Source organism: Lissotriton helveticus, chromosome 1_1 (assembly GCF_964261635.1).
Source record: "Lissotriton helveticus chromosome 1_1, aLisHel1.1, whole genome shotgun sequence".
NCBI classification, from domain to species: domain Eukaryota; kingdom Metazoa; phylum Chordata; class Amphibia; order Caudata; family Salamandridae; genus Lissotriton; species Lissotriton helveticus.
The window spans coordinates 1,530,215,443-1,530,223,063 of NC_136057.1; the positions used below are offsets into that span (position 1 = coordinate 1,530,215,443).

The window sequence follows — 7,621 nt, forward strand, 5'->3', positions numbered from 1 at the left end:
CGTTCGATGATGATACGAAGAAGGCGTTCGACAGGGTCTCCTGGGGGTTCTTATGGGCGGTACTCAAGTGGAAGGGATTTCCTGTAGAATTTAGGCAAGCGATCTGTGCGATGTATTCCTCTCCAAGAGCCGTATTTCGTATTTCTGGTCAACAGACTAGCTTTTTTTCCATCACTATGGGCACGCAGCAGCGGTGTCCCTGTTCACCCCTGTTGTTCGCCCTTTATATCGTCCCATTTTGTCCAAAATAGAGGCTACTTAGAGCATAGCACCGATAAGAGCTGGTAATACCCTGTATAATCTGCTAGCTTATGCAGACGATATAGTTGTCATAACATCTGAAGTACCATCTGCGTTTAGGGCACTTAAGGACTTAGCGGGGCGATTCGGGGCTGTTTCGGGGTACAATCTGAATGTGTCAAAGACACAGGTTTTTCAGACACCCGGTATGCCATTATCAGATGCCCCAGTGGTTACAGAAGCCACGTACTTAGGGGTGCGTATAAGTCCTGTAGTGGATATTATTCCGGACTTAAATATCCTGCCTGTGATAGACCCGGTGAATACCAAATTAGAGCGTCTTGACAACTTGCACCTTTCCTTATATGGACGCTGTAGCGTACTTAAAATGTTAGTGCTTCCTAAGTTCCTATATTTATTTAGTACTATCCCTTTATTATTTTCCCAAAGTAGTTTGAATAAGGCAGATAGGGTTTGCTATAGGTTTTTGTGGGGCTACAGGCGTTCTCGCAGGTCAGCTAAGTGGATGTGCCTTCCACGAGACCGGTGGGGGGGGGGGGGGCGGTCTGTTCCAAATCTGGTTATTTATTATTGGGCAGCGATGTTACAATCAATAGGAGTGTTAATACTTGGCGACAAAGCGGCTGTACCAATTTGTAATCGCCCTACTATTTTTGAGATAGGCCTGCGTGTTGCGGCTAAGGGTATTTTGGTGGAGGTGTTGGAGCCCAGTTACTATAAAAGAACTTGATTTAAGGTTATTATTGCCGCATTTACAATCTGGCAGAAAATAAGGCGGAAATTACCTATTCCAAGTCTTAATTTGTACACGCCTTTCAAAGCTGCTCGACTATTTTTAGGCATTTTTCAAGACTATACCATGCATAGATAGCAAAGGCAGGGGGTTCATGTGTTAGAGGATCTGGTGGGGGACGGACAAGTTTTATCCTACAGTGACATTAAGGACAAATTTCAGCTATTACCACAGGACTTCTTTAAGTACTTACAGATCCAAAGTTGTATTTATAAATATTTGAAGGATACACCATGTATGTTGGATAAAGTACCAATTTTTGAATTGATTATAAAAAGAAGTAAAATAGGAATGTTGTATCAATATATAGTTTCGGTTCTTCCGGACGACTTGATAGCCCAAAGCACTAAGTGGGAAGGGAAACTGGGAAAGACAGGTATCGATTTAACACCAGTGAACTCGCCAGTCAGGTCATTGTGTCAGGATCACTTAGAACCCAAAGCTATAGGGCAATGCTGGATTTATATTATACACCTGCTAAACTAGCAAAATGGGGTAGCAGGAAGGGCGATTCTTGTGCACGGTGCGGGCTGTTGGCGGCTGATATAATCCATATGTTCTATTCCTGTCCTTCTTTTGGTGTTTTTTTAGAAGACATGGAGTGCTTCATTAATAGTATACTTAAGATTAGCTGCACTTTGACCCCAGCACTAGTGATATTCGGGTTTGATGTCTGTAACAATTTAGTAGGTAGGAATTCGCGATATGAATCAGCCCTTATATTCATAGCTATGTCACAGGCCCGCCTGTGCATAACATCTCAATGACTGTCCCCGGAAGCTCCTACCTTCCTGAACTGGCGAGCTAGATTGTTAGCCATCCACAGGCTTGAATTTTCTGCTTTTTCTTGTAAAGGGGGGAGGAGGCGACAATAGGCATCAAAGATTTGGGCGCCGGTCGTAGAATGGGTGAGTTAAAAGAGCCATAATACTGGTGTATGTATTCTTCCTAGGCTGGGCTTTCTCTCAGTCTTTGACTTTTTTTGTTTGCTTATTTCCAATATTAATGAATTCAACATTCAATGTATGTTGTAATGTATGTATAGTGAAACATTTTTTACTTTGCTTCAAAAACCAATTCTGCAATGTAAGATTTATTTCTCATTGTTAATAAATCTTTAAAATAAAAAAAATAAATAAAAGATTTATGGATAGCTTCGTATCCAAAGATTTGTTTATCTTCATTTGTTTGTTGCTCATGCTGTGCTTTTTTTTTTTTCTCTCAACAAAACTTTCCTAAAAAACCCCATTCCCATCCAATTTCCAAACCTTAACCCTCTTCCCCCGGGCTGTGTGGTTTTCATTGATGTGTGAGTAAATGACAACAATAATTCCACACACTTGCTGGGGAGGATAAGGTCATAGCAACGGAAAATGAATTACATTTCAAGGCTGGTGAAGGAATCTGAGGATATATTCTTACTCAGCTTGACACAGACCCATGACTATTGGCAAATCAAAGCAGATTTTCATGGGCGTCATCAACTGGATTGATCATCAAGAACATCCTCCTCCTACACGTGGCAAATGATACGCTGCTGTGTCCTTCACCTTCAGTACTATTTCTTGTAGTAGTAGCCAATGTCAAATTCCACGCAAGTAGTAGTTATACTTTCAATACTTTAGCATTTGTAAGGCTACATTATGGCACTGTTCTAGTGTACTGTCACGTGCTATAGTATCTATCGTACCGTTCTAATGCTCCGCTCAGGCCAATCAAGGTTTAATTTTCTTTTTTTTCATATGCTGCAACTGCCACTGTGTACCACCACTAGTACCACTGCAATGATGCCATTTCATCCGCCCAGGATTGCCAACCTTAATCGCCATTTGCCATGCAGCCAGCCCTGTGCCTAGCCCTATTTTCAAACAAGAATTATAGGTAAGATAAGCATTTGGGAGAAGGAAGAATAATGGAGTAGTAGGAGAGACGAGAGACTGGCGGTAGTACTAGTAAAGTCCTAGGACAATTGAGTTTACTAACTCTGTGAGAGGCACTTAGTTTTGTAAACATTTGGGCAATTACTTACACAATTTGAATCATGAAGCCACTTAAGTTTCAGGAAAACAAACTTACAGTTAAACACCCCCCCAGCCTTCACTGCAGTAAAAACACGTATGCTATGTTTAAGTTGAAAGAAATAGTTATTTATATCCCTAACAAAAATAAACTATCCCGCAAGAACCAACCCACCGCCCTCCCTAACCCCAAAGAATGTCCGTGAAATAAAAAGTCCCCAAAGTCCAAAAAACCCAACTCCCAATTCCCACCCCCCAAAAGTCTTTAAAAAAGGGGCAAGGGACAGTCCATCCTCCTCTAATGACGCCGGCCATGTACTTTTTTGGCCAGGTGGTCATGCTCCTTGCGTAGGTTCTTGAGCAGGATTTTCATTATCTTCTGCTCCTGCTCAAGGTAGGACACCCTGAGGGTTAGGCGGTGCACGCGTGCCTTTGAAGTGCTGTGGGGGGGCGGCTCATTTTTTGGCTGCTTGGCGGTGGCGGGTGGCTGCGGTACCACGGCTCCGTACCGTTGGAGGCTTGCACTGACTGGCTGATCCAGGGAGTACGGAGGAGGATGCAGCTGTCGCTGTGGATGTTGTGGAGGTCGACTGCGTGTCCTCCTCCTCCTGGGCCACCAGCCGCCGATATTCGGCGATAGTCGCCTCCAGCTTCCGTTGCCGGGCCCGTCTAGCCAGCTCCTTCCGTGACAGTTTTGAAGGAGCATCTATATGAAGAAAGAAATACATAGTCTGTAACCAATGATCTTTAAGATTATCACAAAATAATTCAGCAGAAAGTTGCGTCACAGTAGAACTAGCAACTTGCAAGCACAGTACATAACAGTTGTGGCCTGTATCTATCTAACCTCCCACTTCTTCAGCCTTGCTCTAACATTAGTGGGAGTTTTAGGAATCAATTCTACGAGCACTATGGACTCACTACATTAGAGTCGACTATGACAGTACACCAGTCTTATTCTTCTTCTTCTTCTCTCTTGTTTACCGAAATTGGTACGTAAACTTCTGGAAGCCGGCATAATGCCAGCGCAGTCAACTTGCACCCGAGAAAAACAGACGCACGCCATGATGACACAGGCTTGCATCACTGTACCAGTCCAGTACATGCAGGTGGTGAAGCTCTTACTTTTCTATTACGGGTGGCACTGAGAATACTCTGTTACAAGGACTACTGCTTAATTAATTTAACTTTCACCCTACAGTGCCAATGACTACTAGAAAAGGAAAATGAAGAAGATAAATATTATGATTATCTATCCCTTCACAGGATATGTATTTGCTTACATATGGGATGACTTTAGGTGCTTTGTTGTTTATTGAGTGAACACTGATAGGCCACACATGAATGACAGAGTTGTACTAAAATTATTAACAGAGGTAGTGAGTGGCCCCCGTAATCGCCGGATATATGCTGTGCTTGCAATACAAACTACTGCTACTATTCATGGTAGTATTCGGAAAAGTTACAACTTCTTTTCCTTGCATTTCCTACACTGGAACTGACGTGCGGGTGCGGTGTTACATGCTCTTCAAAGTAACACTTAGTTCATCCAGTGACCGTCTACTCTCTCTACATACACATATGCTATGTATGAGTCAGATAGTACCATGATCCAGGCATCCATCCATTCAAAGTAAATGTCAATCATTCTTCTTAATGTCTCAACTACACAAACCTTACTTTTTCTCATGGGAAAACAAAATTTTCATTTTATTTTGGAAACAGCAAGCTATGCATCCGTGCTTGACTTGCATTTGAATCTCAAAAAAAGGATATATTGCGCACACATACAGTTTCTGTTTCACCCACCCAGGCAGTCCTCTTCCCTTTCTCCTTCCACCCAACCTTGCTTCATCCTTCAACCGGCCATGCATCATATTCCCAGCCACCTCGGGCAGCAATCAAACACGTATCATTCTTTGCCAGTCATCATTACTTTTAACTCGCTCGTCCTTCCACACTTACTTTCACCCTTCTTTCCCTTTTTGTTCATCCCATCCATCAAGTTCATCTCTGATCTGACTTGGATTCTCGAAAAAACTTTCACAGCTGAGTTGAAGTCAATTTAGAGGAGGCTACTACCTGGTTGATAAAAACTTAGTTCTAAATTTGTAAGTCTTCTTAACAGTATAGTATACTTGTACTGTACAACATATAGACCCGTGCAGAGAGCACACTCTGCAGTCTGCAATCTCAATAAGTAAGGAATATAATAGCTTACCACTGTCCGCCACTACCGTGGCATCCCCCACAGCAGTTTCCACTGGCTGTTGCACTGCCTCCACCCCAGGAGTGCCCACCTCTGCTCTGGCCCCGGAACCAGTGGATGGTTGTGCCGATGTTCCACCTAGAAAATACATTTCAGATTCTTAGATACCATATACACCACTCCCTAGTATTTTGTCTAGGAATGAAAAAATGTCACTACGACTACAAAAACAAATTTAATAATGTGTGACTGTCTAGTCAAAACTAAAAATTGCCCTTTTTTCAGGGAAGGGTGTTGTCTTGCTACACTTTTTGGCACACCTGATGAATGCTTGCTTTTTAACATGCACCATTTTTCTCATAACAGACAGAAGGTACCCTTCTAATAACAAGAGCAAGATCAGATCATCATCACTAGGACGGAGTCAGCAACGATTCAGCACCACAAAGAAGATTTGAAGGTCCAATCAGGTGAGGGCTCGCCCACAATTAATGTGTGAAATCACTAAGCACTTTTCCATTTTCAATCCACCGTTTATGATGTATGATGAACTTGATTTTAATAAATGTTTTTACTTTTAATAAAGCTTTAAAACTTACATAAACTCTGTGGTTTTTGGTCATGAGTGAGTGAGCGAAAGGGTTTGCAATTTGCAAGCATAAGTCCATGGCTCTGACAGTTCTGGACTCTGACTCCGTAGTCTTATGTCCTGGGTTGGATAATCATCACTGGGGATCAATCTTCGATGAATTAGGGAGCTAATTGACTCTGCCACACAAGCTAGTCAGTAAGGAGATTGGGGGTTCAAATTCTGTTACGACTGAGGCATGTGGAAAGTCTAACTGCGCCTATTATAATTGATAAACAATGCACTATTTAGTGTCCATAGTTTGTGCAGAATTGTCCCTACAACAATAGTAGTATTGATTGTCCTCCTATCCAATCAAAAAGTAAACTAGTATCTTATTCTTTCTTGGTGGTCATTGACATTTTATTGTTGGGAATTGTCAAAGCATAAACATTTAGAAGACTTCAAAAGTTATTATGAACAACCCAGAGGACTGCACTCAGTGCATAGAGCTATTGCTGAATAGAATGGGAGTTTCGTTTAACACCTTTTGCCAACTGTGCAAGCTTAGTTAGCTACACAGACAGACTAATAATAATAATCTAGTACTACCACAGGGAGTCATAGTAGAGGCAGAATAAGAATTTAGAAACAGCCTACAAGAAGATCAAAGACGATTTAGAAAAAATAGAATGAGGAACGTTAGTAAAAAATAGGTACTCTAAAAGATAGGGAAGTATAATTATTAATATTAACATGAAAACTTACTGGGGCCAGCAGAGGAGCCCTTGCCGGACCGATCCTGGCCTTCTTGTTCCTGCTCCGCCGGCGCCGCTACCTCCTCCTCTGTCCTCTTGCCCCTGGGGGAGCTGATGTACAACATGAAAGAAAGACCCAAACATGGATGATTGTTGTCAACCAAATAAAACATTTCAAAAGAACAATAACACATTATTTCGGGGAAATAGCAAATAGACAACAATTGCACTACATTTATTGACCTATCTGATGTGGTCTACTAGGATGTTAGTGTTGCTGGATTCGCGGACCGTCGACTTGGAAAGTTATGTAACTCACTAAACCAAATACAAAAAGGTTCGACTAGGACTCGCAGGCAGCACTCCGCAGCACGCGAAGTGACAGACAAAGTCCATCGTGATTGCAGACCAGTGAGAACACTAAAAATTAAGTTTCCTACTACATAACCAGTCATTAAAATACTCAAACTATCAATCCACCACCACTATCTCTTCTTAGTGGCAGGTGTACAAAGGAAGGACTGGACTTGAGTCTCTAGGGGCAGATTTACAAGCCCCTTGCGGCTCTTTTGCTCTGTCGTTGCGTGACTTTTGTGACGCAGCGGCAGCGCAAAAGAGGCGCCATGGTGTGGGGTATATTAACAGCATCACTTTGTAAAGCCCTGCGCCATCAGGGTGGCGTTCCGGCGCAAGGAATGCATCCTAAAAGTGGCTGAGTGAAATCTACAAGATTTCACTTAGTCACTTTTAGGCCAATGCTGCGTCACTCAAAACCCTGCGCCTGCTTGAAGCAGACATACGGCTTGATGCAGCATTGGGGAGAAAGGGCACCCCAGAGCATTGCTAGAGCTGCGTCGTGGTTGCAACGCAACTCCAGCAATGCGCCGCCTTTAGGGCACAGAGCGTGACGCTTCTGTGTCGTTTTTGCCCCATGGTGCGCCGCATTGTAAATGCGGCGCACGATGGGTGGTGGAGGCGTGGCGCACAATTACTGGCGCATCCCTGCTTATTTGC

General features: G+C 42.9%; 1 long non-coding RNA gene across 1 annotated transcript; it reads right to left on the reverse strand.

Annotated features, from left to right (window-relative positions):
- Positions 1 to 3,313: 3,313 nt before the first annotated feature.
- LOC144773479 (uncharacterized) lies at positions 3,314 to 6,719 on the reverse strand. The gene is made up of 3 exons (XR_013599987.1): positions 6,618 to 6,719; positions 5,294 to 5,419; positions 3,314 to 3,778 (listed from the first exon to the last, which is right to left on the reverse strand). It is a non-coding gene; the product is annotated as an uncharacterized LOC144773479 (long non-coding RNA).
- Between the last annotated feature and the right edge of the window lie 902 nt (positions 6,720 to 7,621).